General features: G+C 48.3%; 1 protein-coding gene across 11 annotated transcripts in view; it reads right to left on the bottom strand.

Moving 5' to 3' along the window:
- The window catches only part of NIPBL (NIPBL cohesin loading factor), a 299,958-nt gene that overhangs the window by 189,080 nt on the left and 82,889 nt on the right, over positions 1-27,989 (bottom strand). Inside the window, exon 1 of one of the 11 annotated variants that reach the window (XM_065598869.1) lies at positions 7,553-7,692. The exons of the other annotated variants lie outside the window; for them this stretch is intronic. The gene's annotated coding sequence lies outside the window, so the exon portion shown is untranslated. Of the gene's footprint in view, positions 1-7,552; positions 7,693-27,989 lie in introns of those variants that run through there. 11 annotated transcript variants of the gene reach the window in all.

The raw sequence follows: 27,989 nt of genomic DNA, 5'->3' as shown, positions 1-27,989 counted from the left end.
AAACTACTAAAATTAATTCTCACATTAATCAAACATGGCAAAGCAGGGGAAAACAATCACTAAAAAAAGGAAAGCAGGAGGTTGTGGATTACTGGGCCCAAGATGAAGAAACAAAGGACTAATATCAGTTTCAGTGGAAATGTCAAAATAGGTCATACAAGCCTTTGCCTTATCACTAGGGAAAAAAGTTCTGTTCTTATTTCAAGTTAGCTAACTTGAGGCAAAATTCTAGTGAAGACAAAGCAGTTTGGAGTTTTGACCCAAATTAGCAATTTGAGTTGAATACTGTGGGGGAGCCTAATCTTAATTCAATCTGCTAATTTGTGTCAAAACTCCAAACTGCTTTGTCTTCATTAGGATTTTACCTCAAGTTAGTTAATTTGAGTTAAGAACACAACTTTCTTCCTAGTGAAGACAGTGTCTTAGTAGCTAATGTCCAATACTGTTAAATATTTTTATTAAAAACTTGAAGTAGAATGTATCATATTTCCAGATAATCTGAATCTTAGAAAATCATTACAGAATACAATTTAGATACAGCATTTCCTTGTTAAATTAGAGAAAAGAGATTAAAATTAATAAGGAGATTCAGATCTTCCAAAAGCTTATAAACCCTTGTCCTTCCTGGAGTAAAATAGCAAAGTATAACCTTTTTTTTTTAAATGCAGGGTTCACCATCCTCCCCAAACCAAAACTCAAACCTTTGTATATGTCATAGTGAAATCCAGTTCCTGAAAAGTGCTCCCATAATCTGAAAAAATATTTGAGAGATAAAGGGAGAATCCTATACCCACCTTTTCTTTGAATGTTGAACATGTCTCTCTTTAATCTTACATTCCTAAAGCTAGCCATATAATCTCTTATGGTCAAAACTAGTTATTGAAATAGCTGCTAGTAAAAAGCCTTGCTTTCTTAGGGACTGCTGTTCAGCCAGAGGCTAAGGTTGAAACTTCTATCAGGTGCAGGGGATGAGAGGGTGGGAGTATGGCTGTCCACGAGGGGACTGGAGAATGGTGGCTTTCCCAAACAGATGCATCGTGCTCACATTTTAGAAGGAACAGGGACCTTTTTGTGTGTGGGGGGGGTTCCTTCCCATCCTTGTTCCCCAAATATCCTCTATGCTATTCTTCTTTCCAATTCTCTGCAGATGGGCTGAGCTGGGATGGCACCTGCAAGTGCTGAGGTGTTATGTCCAGCAGAGGCAGACAGACTCAAGCTTGCTAAAAATAACAGCATAGATGTTGTGGCACTGGGAGTGGTTTGGCTAGCCACCTGAGTTCAATGCCTCTCAGCCTTCTGGGTCTGGGCACCTAGCCTGAATCGCTGCCAGTGCTGCAACACTAGAGTCTGTCTACCTATGTTGGTTTCAGGGTAGCAGCCGTGTTAGTCTGTATCCTCAAAAAGAACAGGAGTACTTGTGGCACCTTAGAGACTAACAAATTTATTAGAGCATAAGCTTTTGTGGGCTACAACCCACTTCTTCGGATGCATACAGAGTGAAACATATATTGAGGAGATATATATACACGCATACAGAGAGCATGTTACCTATGTTGGGAATCACACCTCCCAGCTACAATGTAAACATAACTTTTAAATGCTCCAGTGCTGGTGAGTGGAAGCCAGAGAGAGCGCGCGCTAGCATTTAGGCATGCTTGTTTAAGCACCCTGCTAGCACATATCTGAGAAACAGGGAAGCTTCTGGAGCTGAGTAGGCTGGGTCTCACCTGAAAATGGTAGAGGCAACACAGTTTTTGTATCTATGGATCAAAATTGCACGTGCTGCCTCTCCACAGAGGTACTAGCACTGTGTGGAACAAAAGAAACTTACGCTGTTTGCCTGATCCACTTGGAAACACAAGCCCAAGCCCTGGGAGTAGGACAAACTTTTCTCAGAAAGTATCCCTATTTGAGGGTAAAGGTGAAACTTCCTTCTTTACATCCTCTCCCCTTTTCTCAGTGATTCCTTGGAGTCAATGCTTCCCTCACACTTCAGCCAGAAGGGGACTACAATATTTAGATGTGTGAGCTGTGCAGCATAGAATTGGCGCTCCCAGAGGAATCAGCCATAATGTATGCAACAAGCCAACCCTTGCAGGATAACAAGACAAAGCTTTCAGGTTGTCAGTGTTTCATCTAGTGCTGCAGAGACAGCTGCACATCATTGTGTGGCTAGAAGTCAGATAGAGCAGACTTGAATAGACATTTGAAGGCTTTCTTCCAATCACTCTGTTAGAAAGGGTACAGATGCTTCAACTGCTAGTGACAGAAACATCTGGGTTCATGAGACTCAGCAAAGGTTTTACATATAGGGAGAAAATAATATAATCCTAAATTGAAGGTATTCGGTCTCCATATGTAGCTGATAGGAAATACAACCAAATGTGTAGACTAGTATAGAAGATTAAAGAGAAGTATGTGTTAACTATAAATCAATATATAAAATTAGAATGAGGGAACACAGTCCAGGCAGTATCATCATAGAATGACCTGGCAGTTAGGATCTACTGATTGATTCTAGTATGCAAACTTTATATCTAACTGTATTCATATACAGTACAGTATTAAATATTAGTAAAGAGGGCAGCAACATGTCTTCCTGTTAGACTGTTCAGAGGAAAATACACTTAGAAAAATAAGACATTTGAGGCAAAGTTAAGATAACTGCATGCATTCAGTTTGCATCTCAATGCAATGATGGGGACCTAAGTTTCTAACACATATGTAGGGGGTGCTGTAGAATAGACAGGGATCAACTATTTTCAGACACTATGGAAAAAAGACAAAGTTGCCTGGATAACCTTAATTTGGTCCTGTTATGGTGGGCACTCACCCCTAGAGCACCTACTTGCATTGAGGCTGTCATCCCACATGGTGCCTGGTGGCATCTGCTCCAGCGCAAGTGCATCCCTGCCTCAGTTTTCCCAAATGGGTTTTCAATTAGGCTTTTATGTACTGAAGAGTGCTCCTCCAGGGGTCTAATATAGTTAACCTAAGGCTGAATGTGATATGCAAGCAAGCCTTCACCCCAGAAGTCATTTTTAGACCTTGTCTACACTTGCCGTGGTATGTAGGTAAATGTAGCTAGATTCAGCAGTGAATGCGTGTCTGTGTAACACTCTACGTAGTGTGTAGCCACACACATCAGTAAAAGACTCCAGCAAGGTGGTGGCAGAGGAAAGGAAAGGCTCTGACAGGAGAGAGTTAGCGGAGCCTTTCTTCGCTGCCTGAGACTTTCCCTTCAGTAGGGAGCGTGATGAAGCCTTTCACTGCAGCGGGGAAAGGCGCCAGCAGACAGGAGAGAGAGCATGATACTACACTGCTAAAAACAGTAATGTATATGTAGTACGCACTGCTCTGGTGTGTAGAAAGCCATGTAAGGTATATACCTTAAGGTATACAGGTGTGTAGAGCACTCTACTCTACTCACCTTAGCAGTGCCTCACTGTCTACACTGCTATCTACTCACATGCTACCTGGGCGTGCAGTGTCTGTACTCTATACACTGCGCTAAGAATAGAGCTACCCTTAGTCAGTCTGTCCCAGCTAAGTCCATCCATCGTCAACCAGGCTCCTTAAGAATAAGGTAACTCAGGACCCCATTCTGGAGTCGGTCCCCTTGTCATCACCTGGGGAAGGGTTCCTCCTAAGGATTCAGGGCTCCAGCAGAGGTCAAATTACTGCAACACTCTTCTGGAAAGGCATGTAGTTCCTCTGCAATCTGGACCGCCTGCTGATGAAGGACTGATAAAGTTCTTTCGCTGGGATGAGATCTGCCTAGGGACATGGCACTTATAGCTCTTCCCATTTGGAAACTCTTCCTTCCAGGAGTACCCTTCCTAGGTTCCCTTTCCTTGTGAGCTACCTAACAATTTCCCCTGAGAAGACTCTTTCCTCAGGAGCCTTCCTGAATGAGCCCTCATAACACTTTATTAGGCCCATGTATTCCTAATTAACTGCTACCCAGCCTCCTAAGCAATCAACTGCTCACAGGTGGATTTGGGTTAGCTCATTCTCCTTAGCAGAGCCTGTCAGAGGTAGACTAGGTCCCTGACCCCTTCACCGGGCCAGTTACCCTGTGATAGGCCCCCTAAGGTGTATGCATTATACCACCATCTTTAATTGTATGATCGCAATATTTTTTCGACAGGATCATTGCCTTCTTCAGTAAACAGAATAAACCAAGCTCTCAGAGTTGTATCTGTTATCTGCAGAACCATCTCATCTGATGCAGAAGCTGGAAGGTATGTAGTGAATGAGGCAGGGTACTGCAGGAAGAGAAAGGATGGTCTCTCATGGTTAAGGCAGTAGAATGTTGCCTTGGAGAATTGGATTCTATCCCCTGCCTCTGCCACAGGGTTCCTATGTGATGCTAGGCAAGTCACATAAACCAAGATTTTCAAGTTGGGTCTGATTTTCAGAGTTTCTGAGCACACTCAGCCTCAACAAAGACAATGGGAGCTGTACCAGATAAAGTGACCAGATAAAGTGATACATAACGCTTAGTACTCTGAAAACTCAGATCATAGGAGGCATCTTAAATTGGGCATAAAAAATTAGTAGACAACTTTAATTTCTCTCTGCCTCAGCTTCCCATCTTTTAAAATGTGTTGTGAAAATACATTAAATATTAATGTGTGTGAAATACTGAGATACTATAGGGATGCAAACCAGATAAAAGTCCATGAGGAAATTAATAAATCTATATTCAGATCAGATTCTGAACTGTTTGCTCTAAAGAGGCATGGGCCCACATACTGAATAAATGAGGGTAAAACAAAATATTGAAGAGCTACTCATTCAGTGAGCATCATCCATGTTGTGCACTGAATAAAGGGCAAGAGTGCTGTGGAAAAAAATAGTATGTGATCATGTAACTAAAGATGATCATAATGCCTATGCCAAATTGTGACCAAATTAAGCTTACACAGGAAACATTAATTCTAGCATTTCCTAACTTCTGAACGCTTGACATTGCAACCTAATGTTCTTTTACTGTAGTTTCTTATCTTGAATTTGTCTGGGGTTTTGTCTCCGCGTCACTCACCAATATAAAACTGATAATAAAGAATGGCTACTTACCCTAAAACAAATGATTCTTCAATATGTTCTAATCAGTGTGGATCGTGCTGTAGATTTATATGCACTTCATGTGCATGAAATCAGAGTTTAACAGCCGTTGCTGTAAAGGCCATGCCTGTGAATTGTGTCTATTCATGCTCCCATACAAGGGCATAATGCGTGGGGCTACTACTACCTTCCCTCAGTCCCCTTGAAATTCACTGCCTGTGCTACCAGAAAGTTCCATAAAGCAGGGATGATGGAAGGTGAGTCATGGGATCCACACTGACTACAACATCTCAAAGAACCAAAGTTACTGTAGGGTAAGTAACTTCTTTCTTCAAGCACATAGTGTGGATCCAACTGTAAGTGACCAGCAAGTAGCATCTCCTCAAGATGTTGGGAATGAGGAGTTCCAGCTTTATCATTCAAACAATAATTGTAGTAGTGCTCTCCCAAACTTGGCATATGTCCTAGAAGCTTAGTTGAAGGTATAATGTTTGACAAAGATCAGTGGATTACCCCACATTGCTGCTTTACAAATTTTTGATAGTGGTATATTTCTGAAGCAGGTGGATGATGCCACCTGAGTTCTGATGGAGGGAGCCTTGTTGTTCAATGGGAAAGGTACATCGGACAACTGGTAATACTGGAGATATAGTGTTATTTTGAAAGTCATTGGGATGAGATGGCCTGTCCTTTCGAACACCCAGCAGTAGCCAGAAACAGATGGGTGAGAGTCTGACTTGTCTGGTCCTGTCAACGTAATAATGCAAAATCCAGGACTTATCTACTAGGGGCAGTTTCTTTGCTCCCAATGCCAACTATGGTTTTGGCAAGAAGACAGATAGGCCCCTCATCTAAACTAGTCAAGCTAGTAAATTTTATACCCTGTCTATACTTGCAGTGATTTACACTTGGGGATTAGTTTGCGTGAAGTCTTAGGCCAACTCTACACTACACATTGGTATAACAACGTTGCTCAGGGGTGTGAAAAATCCACAATCCTAAGCAATGCAGTTATACCAACCTAACCCCCAGTATAAACAGCACTATGTCGATGGGAGGGCTTCTTCTGTCAACATAGCTACTGCCTCTCATAGAGATGGATTAACTATGCCGATGGGAGAATCTCTCCTGTCAGCATAGTACTGTCTTCACTTAAGCGCTACAGCAGCACAGCTGCACCAGTGCAACTTTTTAAGAGTATCATAGAATCATAGATTATAGGACTGGAAGGGACCTCGAGAGGTCATCGAGTCCAGTCCCCTGCCCGCATGGCAGGACCAAATACTGTCTAGACCATCCCTGATAGACATTTATCTAACCTACTCTTAAATATCTCCAGAGACGGAGATTCCACAACCTCCCTAGGCAATTTGTTCCAGTGTTTAACCACCCTGACAGTTAGGAACTTTTTCCTAATGTCCAACCTAGACCTCCCTTGCTGCAGTTTAAACCCATTGTTTCTGGTTCTATCCTTAGAGGCTAAGGTGAACAAGTTCTCTCCCTCCTCCTCATGACACCCTTTTAGATACCTGAAAACTGCTATCATGTCCCCTCTCAGTCTTCTCTTCTCCAAACTAAACAAACCCAGTTCTTTCAGCCTTCCTTCATAGGTCATGTTCTCAAGACCTTTAATCATTCTTGTTGCTCTTCTTTGGACCCTTTCCAATTTCTCCACATCTTTTTTAAAATGCGGCGCCCAGAACTGGACACAATACTCCAGCTGAGGCCTAACCAGAGCAGAGTAGAGCGGAAGAATGACTTCTCGTGTCTTGCTCACAACACACCTGCTAATGCATCCCAGAATCATGTTTGCTTTTTTTGCAACAGCATCACACTGTTGACTCATATTTAGCTTGTGGTCCACTATAACCCCTAGATCCCTTTCTGCCGTACTCCTTCCTAGACAGTCTTTTCCCATTCTGTATGTGTGAAATTGATTTTTCCTTCCTAAGTGGAGCACTTTGCATTTGTCTTTGTTAAACTTCATCGTGTTTAACTCAGACCATTTCTCCAATTTGTCCAGATCATTTTGAATTATGACCCTGTCCTCCAAAGTAGTTGCAATCCCTCCCAGTTTGGTATCATCCGCAAACTTAATAAGCATACTTTCTATGCCAATATCTAAGTCGTTGATGAAGATATTGAACAGAGCCGGTCCCAAAACAGACCCCTGCGGAACCCCACTCGTTACGCCTTTCCAGCAGGATTGGGAACCATTAATAACAACTCTCTGAGTATGGTTATCCAGCCAGTTATGCACCCACCTTATAGTAGCCCCATCTAATTTGTATTTGCCTAGTTTATCGATAAGAATATCATGCGAGACCGTATCAAATGCCTTACTAAAGTCTAGGTATACCACATCCACCGCTTCACCCTTATCCACAAGGCTCGTTATTCTATCAAAGAAAGCTATCAGATTGGACCCTTTCTATCACCTGTTCTCTATGGAAACTGTATGGGGTGGTGCAGCCATAAATACCTGAAGCTCACTCACTCTTCTGGTGGAAAAGATAGCCATAAGGAAGACCATCTTCAGAGTGAGGTGATACAAGAAGCATTCTACACGAAGTTCAAAGGGAGCCTTAGGAAGACAATGTTGAGGTCCCAGGAATGGGTTCTCTGAAAGTGGACAAGTGTATAAAAAGCCTTTGAGAAAATCCAGTAGATGGCAAGCCAAAACTGCTGTAATTGTTTTAATAGAGCAGAATGAAAGGCCATCATGTTTCAAAAGCAATTAGTAGTTGATGATCTTCCATACCAAGGCCTGGGCTGGGTCCAATCTATGTTGGAGAGTCCATATCAAGAACTTTTTCCATTTAGATAAGTATATCTTTCTGGTCAATATTTTCCTGCTCTGTATAAGGATTTCTGCTGGCAGCAGTCCTTGTACATGTTACTCAATCAGCCAATAGCTACACTGTCCTATAGAATGACTTCAGGTGTGAACAGAATACCTGGCCAGTGTATTAGGACAAGGGTGGGCAAACTTTTTGGCTCAAGGGCCACATTTGGGTGGGAAAATTACATGCAGGGCCATGAATGTAGGGCTGGGGCAGGGGGTTGGGGTGCGGGAGGGAGTGTGGGGTATGGGAGGGGGTACGGTGTGCAGAAAGGGGCTCAAGGCAAGTGTTTGGGGCGCAGGAGGGGTGCGGGGTACGGCAGGGGACTCAGGGCAGGGGGCTGGGGTACGGAAGGGGTTGGGATGCAGGGTGCAGGAGCGGTTCAGGGTGCGGGCTCTGATCCAGCGCCGCTTACCCTGAGCAGCTCCGGGGTGGCAGCGGCACGCAGCGAGGCTAAGGCAGGCTCTGTGCCTGCCCTGGCCCTGCGCCGCTCCTGGAAACGGCCGGCACCACATCCCTGCGGCCCCTGGGGAGGAGGGGCACAAAGGGCTCCGCACGCTGCCCTCGCCTGCGGGTACCTCCCCCAAAGCAAGAGTTGAAGAAGTTGCAGGTGAGGTCTAGCAGTGTCATGTATGTGCATGCCAAGATACAGCCTAGTAGTCCCAGATAGAATCAAACCTGACTACAATGGTTGCAACTACCTGCGTTAGGATAAGAGACTATTCTTCACAGTCCACTAGGAGACCTAGTTGAGAGAACAGGGAGAAGACACATTGTAGGCATGCCACCATCACCTGCTGGGATCTGCCCTAATCAGCCAGGTCAGGGTATTCACATTTACCCTTTCTTCTGAGATGTGCCACCACTATCGCTAAGCTCTTTGAAGACTCTCTATGCTATGGAAAGGGCAAATGGCAGTACCTTGTACTGCTAATGATTGGGCCCTACTGTGAATCACAGGTACTTCCTGTGGGCCAGATGGATAGGTATGTGGAAATAGGCATCTTACAAAATGAGAGCCATGAACCAGCCTTGAGCCTAAAGCAATGGAATAATGGATGCAAGCACTACCATCCTGAATTTAAGGCGGTGAACATATTTGTTTAACCTTTCCTAAACCTGTGGGTGAAGATCCCCTTTCTTCTTTGGGATAAGGATATATCTGATTCAGAAGCCTCTTCCCTTGTACTCCTGCAGTACATCATCTATGACTCCTAGATGAAGCAAGGAAGCCACTTCTGTTTGTAACAGGCTGTCATGAGAAAGGTCCACGAAGGACAGGGTATGCGGGTTATGGAAGTTGAAATATGTAAGACTGTGTAACGGGTTCGCTCACCATGGTTGTACCTCCTGCTGGTTGTCTTGGTAATTAGCTCTGCATGGTAGTGTGCCCTCTTCGGGTGGTGCCTCGCCACTGTCACTCCTGCTCTAGGACCTACATCTCTCCAAGGACCATGGTGTCCTCTTCAGCGACACAGCCCTCCGTCCGTGCCGCACACTGTGCTCCCCCGTTCTGCGGGACCTGCAGTCTACTGTTCAGCCACTTCCTTAATGGCTACCGCAGCAACTTGTCTGGCCGCTTCCTCGTGGCCCCAGCATCCTCTTTGCCCTTGCCTCCGCCTGCAAACCCCAGCAGGCAGCCTGGAGCTGTCTCCCGCTCCCCGCTCACAGCATTGCTCTGTCCAGGGTGCTAGCAGTTCTCTCAGCCCTCCAGAGACACAGTCCTTCTCCCTGGGCTCCCAGCAGAGTACTGCCTTCCTCTGCCCTGCAGCTCCCTTTTTTATATGGGCCTGCTTGGCCCTGATTGGCTGCTCCCTTCAGCCCTTCTCTGATTGGCTGCCTCCTGTGCAACCTCCCTAGGGCTGCTTTTAACCCCTTTTTCTGCTAGTAAGGGGCAGCCCACCCATCATAGATAGCCTTGGGAAAATGATGTCTAACACCATCTACAAGCTGTGATGTCCATCCAGGCTTGGTAGAAAAGAGCAAGGTAGTTCTTGAAGATGGAGACAAGCTCTGGATTGACTCCCGCATGACTCTCGATGCTCTCATAAAATCTGATGCCTCAAAGATCACTGGGCTGGTCAAAAAGGTAGAAGACAGGCACTCCTTATAGAACATAGGCTCACTTTTTTTGTTGGTAATCAGGCTGTCAAGCCCTAGGAATAGCTTTTGCTAGAGTTGGTACTTGTAGTGATTTCTATAAGAATATGGTATACAGGCTCCCAAGGTCTGCAGTGTGGCCCTCAAATCCTCAAGAGAATGGAGCACTGTATCTACTCTCTGGCTAAAGAACTCCATTCGTCAAAGAGAAGGTCATCTGTAGGTGCTTATATCTCACATGGTATGAGCTTAGACATGCGATGCCTGAAATCATAGGGTCCACTTCTTTTTGACAGCTGTGGCCATTGACCTTGTGGCCTATCAGAAGTGTCCATGCTACCTGTAATGATGTTGTCATGACCATCTGGCCTTCTTTAATGATTTCCCACAACTCACCCATTTTCCTGACGGCTGACAGGAAGAAAGCGACCCTCTCCCCAGTGAGGTAATTATATTTGGCCTGATAATTTGCCTCCTGAAGCTACAGTAAGGTTGATGAATATGCTTTGCATCCAAAAAGGTCCAGCTTCTTAGGATCTTTGTCTTTAGGGGTAGAGCTGGGTGACTTTTTCAGATGTATAGTTTATTTGCTGAAAAATGCAGTTTCGGTGGACCCAAAACTAGTTGCAAATTTGATGCGAGTTGGCAGAACATTTTCGGACAAAAAAAATTTTCCCCCAGGACTCAGATGCCATCCACAAAAGGGCCAGAAAACAACACTGTGATGGTGCCGCTACCCACTTTACAGTTTTTAGCCAACTGGTTAGGGAATTCACCAGGAACGTGGAAGACCCACGTTAAATTCATCCCTCTGCCTGATGTGGAGAAGAATTTGAATTTGGGTCTCCCACATTACAGGGGAGTGCCCTGGCCAATGGGCTCTGAGATATTCCAGGGTTGATATTCTCAGTTGCTCCTGTTGATGCCATTCCATGGTGTCTACACAATTAAAGTGATGGAACTAGGGACATGAACCTGAGTCTCCCACTTTCCTGGACAGTGTCCAAGCTATAGAGTCATTCTCATTTTCTTCCTCTAGCCCAATGATTATTCAAGTATTTTATACAAAGTAGAATACCTTCAATAGGAGAGATTTAGAAAGACCTACCCCTCACCCCTGCCCCAGCCCCAGAGGTTAGGGCACTCTTCTGCAACGTGGGAGACCCAAGCTCATTTTTCTGCTCCACGTCAAGCAGAGGGTGGAACAGAAGAGCTTCCAAGATGAATGCCCTAACCACTGGGCTGAAAGTTATAAAGGTGGGCACCACCACAACCTCCTCCTCCAGCTGTTTTGTGACTCTAACTCCTCCCTTGATTTTATGTGAGAAAGTGCCTGGATACAAAACTGTTTGTTTGACCTAAAACAAAATGTGTTGACTTTTGATTCGCCAACATTTTTTGGACTTTTCAGATTCAGTTGGACTCCAGCCCAATTTTTTTGAACTGAGTGAATTGAAAAATCAGTTGTTCTCCCAGTTCTATTTAGTAGTACCTTTATAGACACTGAGTTTTCTTGGACTGACAAAACAAACATAAATCCTGGGTTTAGGTGGGGGTAGAAGTGATCAAAGCTTTTCAGGAGCACCTGACATCCTTTCTCCACATATCTGGAAGTGGGAGAAAGTGTGGCCTGGGTTGCTATAGCCCTGCTTAGCTGGTTCTAGAATCCTTCATTATTTGGAAGATATCTTCTAGCTGGTACTATGGTGCTCAAAAAATCAGAAAGCTTGTGAGATTTTTCTTGTACAAGAGCAGCCTCAATGTCCAACATCTCCATGATACAGGATAGGTGGTCTTGGGATGCTTTAAAGACACACCTAGGGTAAGGGGTTTGGGGAAGTGCCAGGGCCTCTCCTCCCAACCTGCAATGCCAGGAGTGTGGCAGGGCTCCCTTGCTGGGTGGGATGTGGATGCCTCAGCACCTTACCTCCTATGTGGGAGGCAGGTCCCAGCTGTGGGGCCACCTGATACTGCTATCTAGGGCATGGCCAGGAGGGGAGGCGGCAGCTGCTGGATCTCCTCTCAGAGCTGGCTGGGGGGACGGCTGGATTCCTTAGCTTCTCCCCCTCCCCTTTGCACCCCTGCATCTGACTGACGAGTCCAGTCGGCCTCCAAGGCTTCATAAAGCAGTGTATCCAATGCAAAGATTAGTGGACCTAATTATAAATAAGAATGAACAAGAAGGATTCGCTACACAAATGGACTGCTAATTCCCATGACATGTCATACAAAGGTCATAGCTACTGGGAAAACTGACTTCAGAGAATAATTTGAGGAAAAACCTAGTGGAGAGGTTCAAGCCATCCTGCCCTACAAGCCCATGGAACCTTTTGAACATTCAGAATAGAGTTCTGCTTTGAAAAGTGGCTATAAGAACTACCCCCTCTTCATCCAAAAATCAAGAGTCAAATTTAAGGACAGCAAATCATATACATACAATGGTCTTCTCTATGGTTCAGGACTCATTAGCTTCATATGTAAAACTTCAACATTGTGTTGGTTTTTAACTAAGCTGACACTAAACCCAGGATTACAAGAATGGGTAGGTCTACACTTACTTCCTGGTTCGGCGGCAGGCAATCGATCTTCTGGGATCGATTTATCGCGTCTTGTCTTGATCCCGGAAGTGCTCGCCGTCGACGCCGGTACTCCAGCTCGGCGAGAGGAGTACGCGCCATCGACAGGGGAGCCTGCCTGCCGCGTCTGGACCCGCAGTAAGTTCGGACTAAGGTACTTCGAATTCAGCTACGTTAATAACGTAGCTGAATTCAAAGTACCTTAGTCCGAAGTGGGGGGTTAGTGTGGACCAGGCCTAAATCAACACACTGGTGTTTTTACTGCTTTCAACTTTAACCCAAGAGTACCCTGCAACAAATTCTGTCTAGTAACTTCATTGACGTCAACAGAATTACAACATAACTGAATATTATTCCTTGTCAATTATTGTTATAACTTGAGCGTGACAACCTAATAGCCCATTATCCACCTTTTTTTTTTTAATTATTCCATTATTCGTGAGAGTCTATTTACAATTTTCATTGGTTCACGTGAAGTAACATTATTTAACTCTTACTCTGCCATGGTTTTCCTTTTTAATGGATGCATTTTCTGTTCCAGTGCAGCTGGCCATAAATGTATATATATTTTGCATTCTAGTTGCCACAGTTATTCATTAGAATGAAGAAGCAATTGCAAGATCTCTTTCTTGAGTGAGAACAGCTAATTTAGATCCCATCATTTTATATGTATAGTTGGGATTATGTTTTCCAGTACGTATTACTTTGCATTTACCAACAATGATTTTCATCTGCCATTTTGTTGCTCAGTCACTCAGTTTTGTGAGATCCCTTGGTAAATCTTCATAGTCTGCTTTGGACTTAACTATCTTCAGTAATTTTTTAATCGTCTGCAAATTTTGCCACCTCATTCTTTACCCTTTTTTCCAGATCTTCTTATGCATAATTTCTAGCAAAGTTGAAAAATTGTTACCTACCTTTCTGTAACTTGTTCTTTGAGACAATACATGTCCATTCTACTGCAGGTGAGTGCATGCCCAGAGTTTTTTTTTCCCCTCAGTGGTACCTGTTAGGGTGATTCAAGCACACACTGCTGCCTCATACCACTGTGTGAAGGCATAAAGGGAGGAGCCATCCCTGACCCCCCTCAGATCCTTCATACTCGACAGCCTTGAGCAGACAGGAGAAAGAGGGTGGGTCATGGAATGGACATGTGTGTAACATCTTGAAGAACAGCAGTTACAGAAAGGTGGGTAAATGTTTCTTCTTGTTCAAGTGATTGCACATGTTCATTCCACTGTAGGATGACTCACAGATCTAACTAGAGGTGGATCTGCAGTCTCTTTGAACAGTGATTGCAGACCACCACTCTGGCATCGATAGGCTTACAGTGTAATGAGAAGCAAACATGTACACTGATGACCATGATGCTGCTTTGCAAATGTTCAGAATAGAAATTTGTGCCATGAAAGCCACAGATGCTGCGTGTGCCCTAGTTGAATGGGCTAGCTCTCTAGCTGGTGTAGTGACATTAGTCTACTGGTAACAGAAATGAATACACTAAGAAATCCAGAAGGGAAGCCTGTGAGAGGATACTGAGTGGCCTTTCATTCTGTTTGCCACCATGACAAACAATTGTGATGACAACCTAAATGATTTCGGTAAAAGGTGAAAGCTCTTCTTTTGTCTGAAGAGTGGAGCTTTTCTTCATCTCTATAAGCATGAGGTTTCAGGAAGAAAGTTAGCAAACGGGTTATCTGATTAATGTGAAAGTTGGAGACTAACCTGACCTAAAGCTGCCACCAAAAGTAAAGGTAAACCTTGTCATTACAGAAGACAGTGTAGGGCAGCTCTGATACCAGAACATTCCTTGCTGAGGTAATTGTGATAAAAATGCCACCTTCATAGAAAGGAGGAGTAAAGAACACATTGCAAGTGGTTCAAAGGGTGGTCCCATTAATTTTGCTAATACCGAATTCAGATCTCATGGGGGAATAGGTTCTTGCACCTGTGGGTATATTCTGTCCAGCCCTTTCAAAAACCTGATAGCGATAGGATTGGGAAAAAGGGATCTGTTATTCCCCAATGTATGGAAAGTTGAGATAGCTGCCAGATGAACTGTTAGACCTTGATGTTTTATGCACAGGAGATAGTCCAACACATGGATGGATAGGGGCTCACTCTGGAAGAACACCTTTCTGATAGGACCAGATGGAAATACGCTTCCCTTTAGTCATGTAAGTACTCCTAGTTGAAGGCTTTCTACTATTTAGAAGTACTTCTTTCACATCCTTCAAGCAAGCCCTTACTAATGGTGTCAGCCATGAAGCATCTATGCTGTAAAGTGGAGGGACTGCAGGCTGGAGTGGAGGGAGGCAGCCGTGGTCCTGGGCAATTACATCTGGATCCATTAGAAGAGACAGTGGGATCTGACTGACAAGGCTTGTAAGGTGCAGAACAATTTCTGCCAAGGCCACTCTGGTGCTGTAAGTATGAGGTAAGCATGGTCTTATTTGTTCTTGGACAAGACTCCAGACAGGAATGGGATAGGAGGAAAGGTATAGAGTAGGGTGTTCTTCCAGGGCAGCAGGAAGGCATCTATCAACGAACCTAGGCTGTGACTCCCAACCCCTACCCCAGAAACAGAACTGATGGCACTTTCTTTTAGCCCTTACTCCAAACAGACACACTTGGGGAGTTCCCCCAGTTGGGCAACGGATCTAGCCATCTTGACCACTTGTGATGATTGGTGGACCTGCTCAACTAATCTGCCACTGTATTCTGTACCAGTGGAAGGTAAGCATCTCTGATGTGAGCAAAGTTGTCTATACAGAACTCCCACAGCAGAACCACCTGGCACACAACCAAGTAGAAAATGCTCCTCCTTGTCTGTTTACATAAAATACAGTTGCTGTGTTGTCTGTTAACACTCTGACATTTATATTAGCATTCAGATCTTGGGAAGACCAAAGACCCTGAGGCTCCAGTGATCCCGTGTATGCTCCCCAACCCAGGTAGGATGCATCTGTGACTAAAGTGAATGTTGGTTGTGGGGGAGTGAAGGGAAGCCCCATATAAACTTTAAGGGGTCTGTCCACCAATCCAACAAGGACAAGACTAGCATTGGTACTCAAGCCACCATGTCTAGACAATGTTGGTTCAGAGAATACACCAAAACTAACCATCCTTGTAGCCTTCTGAGTTGTAATCTGGCATGCTGCACTACATAGGTACACACTGCGATGCACCCTAGGTGCCTGAGGCAGCTGTGTACTGTGGTGACAGGATGTGCTTTTAGCTCCCGAGCTAAGCCCCGCAGCATTTCAAACCTTGATTGCAGCAGAAAATCTCTGATCTTTGTAGAGTCCAGGACCACTCCAATAAATTTTATTCTCTCTACTGGTTTCAGAATTCATTTGTATAGTAGCCCCAATAAGTTGAAGGTAGACTGGATCATGGCTATACTGGACAGTACCTGAGACTTGGACTCGCCTCTCACCAGCCAGTCATCTAGGTAAGAGAACACACAGACCAATGACTTTTAAAAGAATGCTGCTACCATCACTATGGATTTTGTGAAAACACAAGGAACTGCCAACCAGCCGAATGGAAGCACTGTAAATTTGCAGTGGATCTCTTTGATCATGAATCTGAGAAACTTTCAGTGGTTCTAGGGGGCTGCCACATGGAAGTAATCATCTTTCAAATCAAGGACAACACCACAGTCGTCTTGCTCCAGGGAAGGAAAGATGGAAGCTAGGGTAACCACATGGAATTTTATTTTCTTCAAGAATTTCTGTTAGATAGGCCTGAGATCACCTTTTGCTTTTGGAGTAAGGAAATAGTGGTAGTAAACCCCACCACCACACACACACACACACACACACACACACACACACACACAGGGGTGCAGTGGAACTTCCTCTATAGCACACACTTGAAGCAGAGATTGGACCTCCCGCTGAAGGACGCTCCCACGAAAGTGGTCCCTGAGGAGGGATGGGGAAGGGTGGTAGGAAGGGGGGAAAATAAACAAACTGGAGGGTGTTTTCCAAATCCACCGTATTAAAGACCCACTGATCTGAAGTAATGTGGGACCAAGCACTTAGGATGTGGAATAAACAATTGGTAAATAGGGGGATAGAAGCATATGGTAATCTGAGGACTGGTAGACTTGCATCAACCAGCACATCAAAAAAAACCCAAAAAGACACACAGGTTACTCACCTTTGTAACTGTTGTTCTTCGAGATGTGTTGCTCATATCCATTCTAATTAGGTGTGCTCACACCTTGTGCACGGCCAGAGAATTTTTACCCTAGCAACACCTGGTGGGTCGGCTGTGGAGCCAACAGGAGTGGCGCCTTCATGGCACTTGATATATACCCCAGCTGACCCAGCACCTGACCCAGTTCCTTCTTGCCAGCTACTCCGACAGAGGGGAAGGTGGGCGGGTTTGGAATGGATATGAGCAACACATCTCGAAGAATAACAGTTACAAAGGTGAGTAACCGTTTTTTCTTCAAGTGCTTGCTCATATCGATTCAAATTAGGTGACTCCCAAGCCTTACCTAGCCAGTGGGGTCGGAGTGAAGCAACGTGGATTGTAGGACCACTCTACCAAACGCCGCATCATCTGTGGCGTGCCGGACAATGGCACAGTGCGAAGCGAAAGTGTGTACCAAGAACCAAATCACGGCTCTGCAGATCTCATGGATCGGCACCAGGGCCAGGAACGCCGACAACGAAGCCTGGGCCATTGTAGAGTGAGCCGTGAGGGGCGGGGTCGGTACACTGGCCAGATCATAACAAGCGTGGATGAAGGACGTGATCCATGAAGAGATCCACTGAGAGGAGACCAGGAGGCCTTTCATCCGGTCTGCCACCACAACGAAGAGCTGGGTTGTTTTTCTCAATGGCTTCGTACGCTCAATGTAGAAGGCAAGGGTCCTACGGACATCGAGGGAGTGCAGCTGCTGTTCCTGGCGACTGGCGTGCAGTTTTGGATAAAAAGCTGGAAGAAAAATGTCCTGGCGGATACGGAAGGCCGATACAACCCTTGGGAAGAAAGGCCATGTGAGGCCAAAGCTGCACCTTATCTTTATGGAAGATCGTGTAAGGTGGTTCCGAGGTAAAGGCTCTCAGCTCGGAGACCTGCTGCGCCGACATGATAGCGACCAGGAAAGCTGTTTTCCAGGAGAGGTAGAGAAGGGAGCATGTGGCCAGCAGCTCGAATGGGGGCCCCATGAGTCTGCGGAGGACCAGGTTAAGGTCCCATGTGGGGAATGGCTGTCAAACTTGTAGGTAGAGATGGTCCAGGCCCTTAAGGAACCTGCCAACCATGGGATTGGCAAAGACAGAGTGGCCATTCGCACCCGGATGAAAAGTGGAGATAGCCACCAGGTGAATTCTGATAGAGGATGCCGCCAGGCCCTGCTGTTTTAGGTCCAGGAGTTACTCCAAAATGATAGGCATGGACGCCTGGAGAGGGGCCATGTTGCGCTGAGAGCACCAGCATGAAAACCACTTCCACTTAGTCGTATATGTGGCCCAAGGGTTTCCTGTTGCCCATCAGTACTTGCTGCACAGATTATGAACGGTTTAGACACTAAGCATCCATGCCATGAGGTGGAGAGATCGTAGGTTGGGATGGCAGAGGCGGCCATGATCCTGAGTGATCAGGTCCGGAAGAAGAGGCAATGGGACTGGGGCGTCCACAGAGAGCTCCAACAGTGTGGTGTACCAGTGCTGCCTGGGCCACGCTGGAGCTACCAGAATCACTCGTGACCTGTCCCCGCGCACTTTGAGCAAGACCCTGTGCACAAGAGGGAATGGGGGAAAAGCGTAAAATAGTTGACTTGTCCACAGGAGTAGGAAGGCGTCTGTGTGAGAGAGCGGCCTTGGAGGGAGCAGAAAGCCGGGCATTTCCGATTGCTGCGGGAGGCAAAACAGGTCGACCTGGGGAAACCCCTACCTTCGGAAGATGGGGTGGATGACATCTGGTCGGAGCAACCACTTGTGGGAATGGAAGGACCTGCTCAGGTGGTCTGCCAGCATGTTCTGGACCCCACGTAGAAAGGACGCCACCAGGTGAATAGAGTGGGCTATGCAGAATTCCCACAGTCGAACAGTCTTGACAGAGGGGGGAGGAATGGGCCCCCCCTTATTTGTTGATGTAGAACATGGCCGTGGTGTTGTCTGTGAGGACCGCCACACAACGACCCTGCAGCCGCTCCTGGAAGGCTTGACAGGTAAGGCGCACTGCCATGAGCTCCTGGATGTTCATATGAAGGGAGAGTGCAGATGGGAACCAGAGGCCCTGTGTCTGAATGTCCCCGAGGTGGGTACCCCATCCCAGGGCTGATGCATCCTTTTCACAGCCCACAAGGAGGGCTACGGGCTGTGAAAAGGAACTTCTTCGCATACCGCCTGGGGACCTAGCCACCAGTGGAGGGAGGCCAGGACCCACTCCGGGACGGTGACCACCAAATAAAGGCTGTCCCGACCTGGGCGATAGACTGATGCCAGTCAGGCTTGTAACGGGAGAAGTTGAAGTCTGGTGTACCTCGTCATGTACGTGCAGGAAGCCATGTGGCTGAGAAGACTCAAGCAGCTTCTTGCCAACGAGGTTGGGAAGCTCCGAAGGCTCAGGATGAGAGCCACAATAGACTGGAGCGTCCGGCAGGAGGGCTCGTGCCTGCATGGAGTCTAGAACCGCCCCGATTAATTCTATTCTCTGGGTCGGTTCTAGTGTTGATTTTGCCACATTGAGAAGGAGGCCTAACTGACGAAACGTGTCCATGACCAAGCAGAGGTGGGACTGCACCTGTTCTCTGATGCGCCCACGGATAAGCCAGTCATCGGGGTAAGGAATGCCACCACTACCGCCATACATTTGGTGAACACTCGGGGGGCTGTGGATAGACCGAAGGGAAGGGCCGTGAACTGATAGTGTTCACGGTTGACCACAAAGCAGAGGAAACGTCTGTGTGCCCGATGAATCACTATGTGGAAATACGTGTCCTTTATGTCGGAGGGCGGTGTACCAGTCTCCAGGATTCAAGAAGGCATAATGGTGCCCAAGGAGACCAGGCGGAACTTTAACTTTACCATGAACTTGTTGAGTCTGCACAGGTCCAGAATGGGCCAAAGCCCGCCCTTGGGGATCAGGAAATATCGGGAGTAAGACTCCCTACCCCTTAGCTCCCTCGGGACCTCCTCGATCGCCCCATTGTGAGGAGCGTTTGAACCTCCTGAATAAGGAATTGCTCATGAGAAGGGTCCCTGAAGGGGGACGGGGAAGGGGGGGGGGAGGGGGGGGAGGAAAAGAATTGGAGAGAGTATCCCACTTTCACCATGTGGTGGACCCAGCGGTCTGTGGTTATCCAAGACCAAGCACAGTGGAAATGGGATAAATGATTCAAGAAGGGTGAGGTAGGATCCTGAATGAGGTCCAGTACACCATCCTCGGGCGTCCCTTCAAAAGTCCTGTTTTGAGACAGATGGATGCTTGGTCGGGCCCTGGCCTTGTCCTGACGAGGGATTGGAGGTCTTCCTCCCGTATTACGTCCCTGCTGCCTATAGAAATCCTGCCTTGGCCGAGGAGGATATGGGCGCTGTTGTGGCTGCTGAGGCTTGAAGGGTTTCCACTGGGTAGCCTGTGTGTGCATGCCCTCGAGTCTAAGGTTTTTTAGCCTTGAATCTGTCCTTTCTGAAAACAGACCCTCTCCATCAAAGGGGAGGTCCTGCAGTGTCAGCTGAAGTTCTGGTGGTAGGCCGGAGGCTTACAGCCAGAAGATACGCCTCATCGCGATCCCTGTCTAGTGCCTCTTCCTTGGCACAGTGATCAAGCTCTGGACTCTCACAACTGATGGTGAACACTGACGACTGATAACATACCCAGTGCTGCTCTGAACTGGATGGCGCCAAGGGAGGATGGAGCGCCACTTCCATAAGAACATATTTAAAAGTACTGAATAGCCAGGATTTTGAGCAAGGCACTCAGATGGCACTCCCTCAGGCTCTTCAGGTAGCTGTGGGGGGCAGGTCACTCACCGGCACTGGTTTGCTGAGTAACACAATTTAAACCATGGAGATCAAGGCACGGTCCTGATACCGTGCCCAGTACTGAAAGCTGAACCGGTCAATCTAAGACCTAAAAACTCCAATTTATAACTACCAGTACCCTAACTGAGACTAGACTAAGTAAAACTGGAAATATATTACAAGGAATGAGGGAAGAACTTGCAGTAGCAAGAGTGTATTTGCTCCAACAACCACCACAGGCGATAAGAAGGAACTGACTGTGGTCAAAGTCGGCTCTGCCCTTTATACCCGCACGCAGTGGCACATGGCAGCAGAGGATGCTTGAGCCACACCGTAGGGCATAGCAAGGGAAAATAATCTCACAACCATGCACTGAGTGCGCACACACCTAGAATGGAATTAACATGTGCAATCAGTCTAAGAAAAAGAATAAGCTTTTTGGGGGAAAATTTGAAGTCAGGGAATCCAGTTTTCCCTACTGGTATGATTCTCTGCTCGATCAATTCATTCCACACTTAACTAATCAATACTCTACTTTCTTCTACGCGACATGAAGGTTCATTTCTGCCACTATTACTCATGTTAAATTGTATTTTAGTACAAGTAACCCCACAGAGGTCAGTGAAACTATTTACCAGGAGTAATAGTGGCAGAATCTGGCCCCTAATGTCTGTGTGGCTTAAGCTAGTAGTACTTTTCTCATGGGCCAGAAAGTTGCGTGTTCCATTCCCACTCAAGAACTTAACTCTGACCCAGTGCTGACACTATATTGTTAGAGACCACCCTTCAGAAATGTAACATAGCAGTTTTGAATGGAAATTCAAGAATCTCAAGCTGAACTTTTTAGAAACCATGACTCAGCAGAATCCAACAGAAACAAGGCCAGCAGCAATTTAATTGTGATGGTATGTATCCACTTTATTAGAAAGTGGCTTAGTTTGCATGCAGTTCAAGCTACACAAGTCTCTAAGCCAAAGTATAGTTTTGAGGATGGAATTGAAAGACTGACATAGTAGAACAGGCTCATCTCAGAAAAGGCACTTTCAATCCCCCCGTCAAAAAAAAACCCTGCGATGTTGAGGAGAGAATCCAAAAAACAAATAGAAAGGTAATTCCCTTAGAAGAAATTCCTTTCATACAGAGAACTGTAGGGACATTTTACATGCTAAAGTTACTTTAGACAGAATACATAAATCTACAGCCCCCATGGTGGTATTTATTTTTTGTTAAAGGTTTCCATTTTGATCTAGAGTAGGGGTAGTTTGTTTTTTGTCAAGGTCCAAATTTCTTGGTCAAGGCATAGTTAAGGTCCAGATTCCAGAGAAAATAATAAAAAACAACAATAAGTAAATAAAAATATTTTGGGGTCCTTTCAAAAGCGTCTGTAAGCCCAGATTTGGCCCATGATCCGCCTACTGACTACCCTTGATCTAGAGATCTCAACAGAATGAATCAAGAGTTTCAAGGTGGGTTACGCTAGTCACTGGGGAATCTTTTGAGGAAAGATGATGATCTACATAATTATATGACAGATGGTATCCACTTAACCAAAATAAATATCAGAGGATGACCATGATGGTCCCTTCTGACCTTACAGTCAGTCAGAGGGAAAGACAGTAGGTTCTAAACAGCACTCAGGTCATAATAGAGACTGTTACAAACAACAGAAATACAAGCAAAATTATGGATCCAGCAATGAAGTGAATTGTGGTTGCATCAGAGAAAGAGTATGAGAGTGACAAAAGACGGTTACTCACCGTTGTAACTGTTGTTGTTCGAGATGTGTTGCTCATATCCATTCCAATTAGGTGTGTGCGCGCCGCGTGCACGATCGTCGGAGAATTTTCTACCCTAGCAACACCCGGCGGGTCGGCTGTGGAGCCCCCTAGAGTGGCGCCTTCATGGCGCTGGATATATACCCCAGCCGACCCGGCGCCCCCTCAGTTCCTTCTTGCCGGCTACTCCGACAGTGGGGAAGGGGGGCGGGTTTGGAATGGATATGAGCAACACATCTCGAAGAACAACAGTTACAACGGTGAGTAACCGTCTTTTCTTCTTCGAGTGCTTGCTCATATCGATTCCAATTAGGTGACTCCCAAGCCTTACCTAGGTGGTGGGGTCGGAGTGAGACATTGCTGTGTGCAAAACCGCTGATCCGAATGCAGCATCGTCCCTGGACTGCTGTACCAGTGCGTAGTGAGCTGCAAATGTGTGGACTGATGACCAAACTGCAGCTCTACAAATGTCCTGGATCGGAACTTGAGCCAGGAAAGCAGTCGAGGAAGCTTGGGCCCTCGTGGAGTGAGCGGTGAGGTGCGATGTTGAGACACCTGCCAGGTCATAGCAAGTCCGGATGCAAGGCGTGATCCAGGAGGATAGGCGTTGTGAGGAGACCGATAAGCCTTTCATTCGGTCGGCCACTGCAACGAAGAGTTGCGTCGTCTTTCTAAAGTGCCTTGTGCGGTCAATATAGAAAGCCAGGGCCCTGCGTACGTCCAAAGAATGCAAACGCTGGTCATGGCGAGTAGCATGTGGTTTAGGATGGAAGACTGGGAGAAATATATCCTGATTCATGTGAAATGGAGAGACCACCTTAGGAAGAAAGGGAGGATGTGGACGAAGCTGCACTTTATCCTTATGGAAAACTGTGTAAGGGGGCTCGGATGTAAGCACCCTGAGTTCAGAAACGCGCCTTGCTGAGGTGATGGCTACGAGGAAGGTTGTCTTCCAGGATAGGTACAGAAGTGAACAGGTGGCCAGTGGCTCGAATGGAGGACCTGTGAGCTTGGAGAGAACCAGGTTGAGATCCCACGTCGGAACGGGCTGACGTTGTTGTGGGTACATCCGGTCTAAGCACTTGAGGAATCTAACGACCATCGGGTTAGAGAATACCGAGGATGCGAGTTCCCCTGGGTGAAAGGCCGATATAGCGGCCAGGTGAACTCTAATTGAAGATATCGCCAAACCCTGCTGTTTTAGGGAGAGGAGATATTCCAATATGAGAGGAATAGGTGCCTGTAACGGGGATGTGGCTCGTTGTTCACACCAACAGGAGAACCGCTTCCACTTGGCCAAGTACGTGGTCCGTGTTGAAGGCTTCCTACTGCTCAGCAGAATCTGCTGGACAGAGTGCGAGCATTGCTGCTCTGCCTGGGTGAACCATGGAGCAACCACGCCGTGAGGTGGAGTGATTGTAGGTCGGGGTGACGTAGTCGACCGTGGTCCTGAGAGATGAGATCTGGACACAACGGAAGCGGGATCGGTGTCTGAACCGAGAGCTCTAACAGTGTGGTGTACCAGTGTTGTCTCGGCCACGCTGGAGCGACTAGAATTACTTGTGCCTGGTCTCTGCGTAATTTGAGCAGCACCTTGTGGACCAGAGGAAATGGAGGGAAAGCGTAAAACAGGTGGTCCTTCCAAGGCAGGAGAAACGCGTCCGATACAGAGCCCGGAGCTCGCCCTTGTAGGGAGCAGAACGCGTGGCACTTCCTGTTGGCTCGAGATGCAAACAAGTCTACCTGGGGAAATCCCCACCTCTGGAAAACGGAATAGATGATGTCCGGACGAATTGACCACTCGTGCGTCTGAAAGGACCTGCTGAGTCGATCCGCTAAAGTGTTCTGGACTCCAGGAAGAAACGATGCGGTGAGATGGATCGAGTGGGCGATGCAGAAGTCCCACAGGCGAATGGCCTCTTGGCATAGAATCGACGAACGTGCTCCTCCTTGCTTGTTGATGTAAAACATGGCCGTGGTGTTGTCGATGAGAACACACACACAGCGGCCACGTAGGAGATTGAGAAATGCCTGGCACGCCAGGCGCACCGCCATCAGCTCCCGAACATTGATGTGCAGGGCTAGTTGGGGTGCGGTCCACAGGCCCTGGGTATGGTGTTCGTTGAGATGGGCACCCCAACCCAGAGATGAAGCGTCTGTGACCAGGTGCATAGAGGGTTGTGGGGCGTGAAACGGCATTCCCTCGCAAACCACACTGTGATCTAGCCACCAGGTGAGGGAGGTCAAGACCGAGTTCGGAACCGTGAGCACCATGTTCAGGCTGTCCCGATATGGGCGGTATACCGATGATACCCAGGTCTGGAGTGGGCGAAGCCGAAGTCTGGCATGCCTGGTTACGTACGTGCAAGAGGCGATGTGACCCAACAGGGCGAGGCACGACCTCACTGTGGTAATTGGGAAGGCCCTGAGTCCTCGAATGAGGCTTGTGATGGTATGAAAACGATTGTCTGGTAGAATAGCTTGTGCACGTCCGGAGTCTAGGACTGCCCCAATAAATTCTATCCTCTGGGTAGGCTCTAGAGTGGATTTCTCTTTGTTGAGTAGAATGCCCAACTCGTGGAATGTGTGTACTATTATGTGAACGTGAGCTCGAACTTGCTCCCTGGTGCGACCGCGTACCAGCCAGTCGTCTAAATACGGGAACACCTGTATCCCTTGCCGACGAAGGTATGCCGCCACGACGGCCATACATTTTGTGAACACTCTTGGGGCCGAGGATAGGCCGAAGGGAAGGACTGCAAATTGGTAATGCACCTTGTTTACCACAAATCGCAGGAAGCGCCTGTGAGGCGGGTAGATTGCTATATGGAAGTATGCGTCCTTCATGTCGAGGGCGGCGAACCAGTCTCCAGGATCGAGGGAAGGGATAGTGGTCCCCAATGAGACCATGCGGAACTTCAACTTTACTACGAATTTGTTGAGTCCGCGTAAGTCTAAGATGGGTCGCAGACCCCCTTTGGACTTGGGGATCAGGAAGTAGCGGGAATAAAATCCCCTGCCCCTTAACTCTAATGGAACCTCCTCTATGGTCCCCATAGATAGGAGCGTAGAAACCTCCTGTATAAGAAGTTGCTCGTGAGAAGGGTCCCTGAAGAGGGACGGGGAGGGGGGGTATGAAGAAAACTGGAGAGCGTATCCCCTCTCCACCGTGCGAAGGACCCAACGGTCCGAGGTTATAAGGGACCAAGCACGGTGGAAATGGGAGAGGCGATCCCAAAAGGAGGGGGCTGGATCCTGGGAGATGACTGGGGCGCCGTCCTCGACCGCACCTCCAAAAGTTCTGCCTGGGGCCTGAAGGTGGCCGAGGTGGCCCCTGGTTCTGACCGGGTTGAGGGCCGGTCAACCTTCTCCTACCACCTCGCCCCCGCCTTCTGGCAGAGTCCTGTCTCGGACGAGGTGGGGGGGGGGGGTAGAACCGCTGAGGCTGGGGTCGAAATGGCCTGCGCTGGGGTCCCGGAACATGCATCCCCAGGGAGCGCATGATTGTTCTCGAGTCCTTGAGGCTCTGCAGACGAGAGTCCGTCTTGTCCGAGAACAATCCGTGTCCCTCAAATGGTAAATCCTGCAGGGTTTGCTGCAGTTCTGGAGGCAAGCCCGAGACCTGGAGCCAGGAGATTCTCCACATGGCGATACCTGAAGCTAGGGTTCTCACAGTGGAGTCTGCTATGTCCAAGGAGGCCTGTAAGGAGGTCCGCGCCACCTTCTTACCCTCCTCCACTAAGGCCCCAAACTCTTCCCTGGAGTCTTGGGGGACCAATTCCTTGAACTTCCCCATAGAGTTCCAGGAGTTAAAGTTATAGCGGCTCAGGAGCGCCTGCTGGTTAGCCGCTCTAAGTTGTAGCCCCCCGGCTGAATAAACCTTACGCCCAAACAAATCGAAGCGCTTAGCGTCCTTCGATTTGGGCGCTGCAGCCTGTTGACCGTGGCGCTCCCTTGCATTCACTGATGACACCACCAGTGAACACGGCTGGGGATGAGTGTACAAGTACTCATAGTCCTTTGAGGGGACAAAGTACTTCCTTTCCACCCCTCTGGCTGTGGGTGGAATAGAGGCAGGAGTTTGCCATATCATAATGGCGTTAGCCTGGATCGTACGGATCAGGGGCAACGCCACTCTGGATGGGGCATCCGCGGAGAGGATGTTCACAATGGGGTCCTGCACCTCCACTATCTCCTCTGCCTGTAGGTCCATATTACGCGCCACCCTACGTAATAGGTCCTGGTGTGCCCGAAGATCTATCGGGGGTGGACCTGTGCTCGTTGTGCCCGCCACCGCCTCATCTGGGGAAGATGAGGAAGATGCCTCAGGTGGCAAGGGATCTAAGGGCGGGTCCTGGTCCAACGAGCCCTGGAGCGGAGCATCACCTGCCCCTGGGTCCAGGACGTCAGGTGGTGCGGGCACGGAAGCCTCCATGCCCCCTGGAGGAAGGCGAGAGATGGTGGACTCTGGGGCCCTTTGCTCAGAGTGCACCGAGTGAGAGGCTGATGGTGGTGGAGCCCCTTGTGCTTGGTGGTACGCCCACGGGGTCCAGAACGACCAGTGTGAAGGTCCCTGAGCGGGATCCTCCGCTACCTCCTGCCAGTGGCCCATGTCCGGCTCAGCGGCCTGCCCCTGAGAGGGGTATGCCGATCTCGATGCCCCATCGGAGGAACGGGACACTGATCTCGATGGCCATGGCGGTGCCGACCGCACCGAGATGAGCTCCGGAAGATACGGTGCCGTTCGGTGCCGGTCTGGAGATGATCGGTCCCTATGCGGTGCCGGTGAGCGGTGCCGAGATCGGGATCGGTGCCAATGACCGCGTCGGTGCCGAGAGTCCGACCTGGACCTGGAAGGCGATCTCGAGTAGGCCCGGTGCCGGGAGCGGCCCCTCGACGTCGAGCGTCGCTCGTATCGGTGCCGGGAACTACATCTCGAGGTCGAACGGTACCGACGATCATAACGGTGCTGGGACGTAGAACGGTGCCGCGACGATGATCTTAGCCGCGAGTACGACCGGTGCCGAGGTGATAGTCGGCGCCGGGACTGCAAGCGGCGTCGGGACCTGCTTCGTGATCTGGAATAGTGCCGTGGTTCCAGACCTTGAGACGGTGGGCGCATCATGGCAGGTTTTCCCCTGGATTGCACCGGACGAGGAGCCAACGGTGCCGGTGGTTGGGGCGGTGCCGGCTCCGTGAGAGCGATCAAGTCTCTCGCCGTCGCGAAGGTCTCTGGGGTCGACGGGAGACACGGATCTACCACTGACCGCGGTGGTGATCCCGTCCGCACCGGACTCAACGGCCTCGGAGCCGGAGTCGACGGTGCCGGAGGCACCTGCTTTTGGTGCTCCACCGGTGGACGCGGCTCTACCCCCGGCACCGGGGGGGGGGCCGGCGTCTTCAAGACGGCAGTCTCCTGCGCCTTACGGGATTTCTTGTGTCCCGGTGATAACGATCGGCGCCGAGGCACTTGCAGCGGGTGCGGTGCCGAAGGGGTCCGGTGCCGCGGAGGCTTGTCCGACTCCACCCGCGGTGCAGGGGCAGTCGGTGCCGCAGGGGCACTGCACACCGAGGCGCTTGGCGCTGGGGCTTGACGCGCTGATGGAGTGTCCGGGCTAAGTGCCGCCTCCATGAGGAGTT

This window comes from Chrysemys picta, chromosome 6 (assembly GCF_011386835.1).
Source record: "Chrysemys picta bellii isolate R12L10 chromosome 6, ASM1138683v2, whole genome shotgun sequence".
NCBI lineage: Eukaryota > Metazoa > Chordata > Testudines > Emydidae > Chrysemys > Chrysemys picta.
The sequence above is the reverse complement of the archived record's forward strand: the minus strand, read 5'-3'. Positions and strand labels throughout refer to the sequence as shown.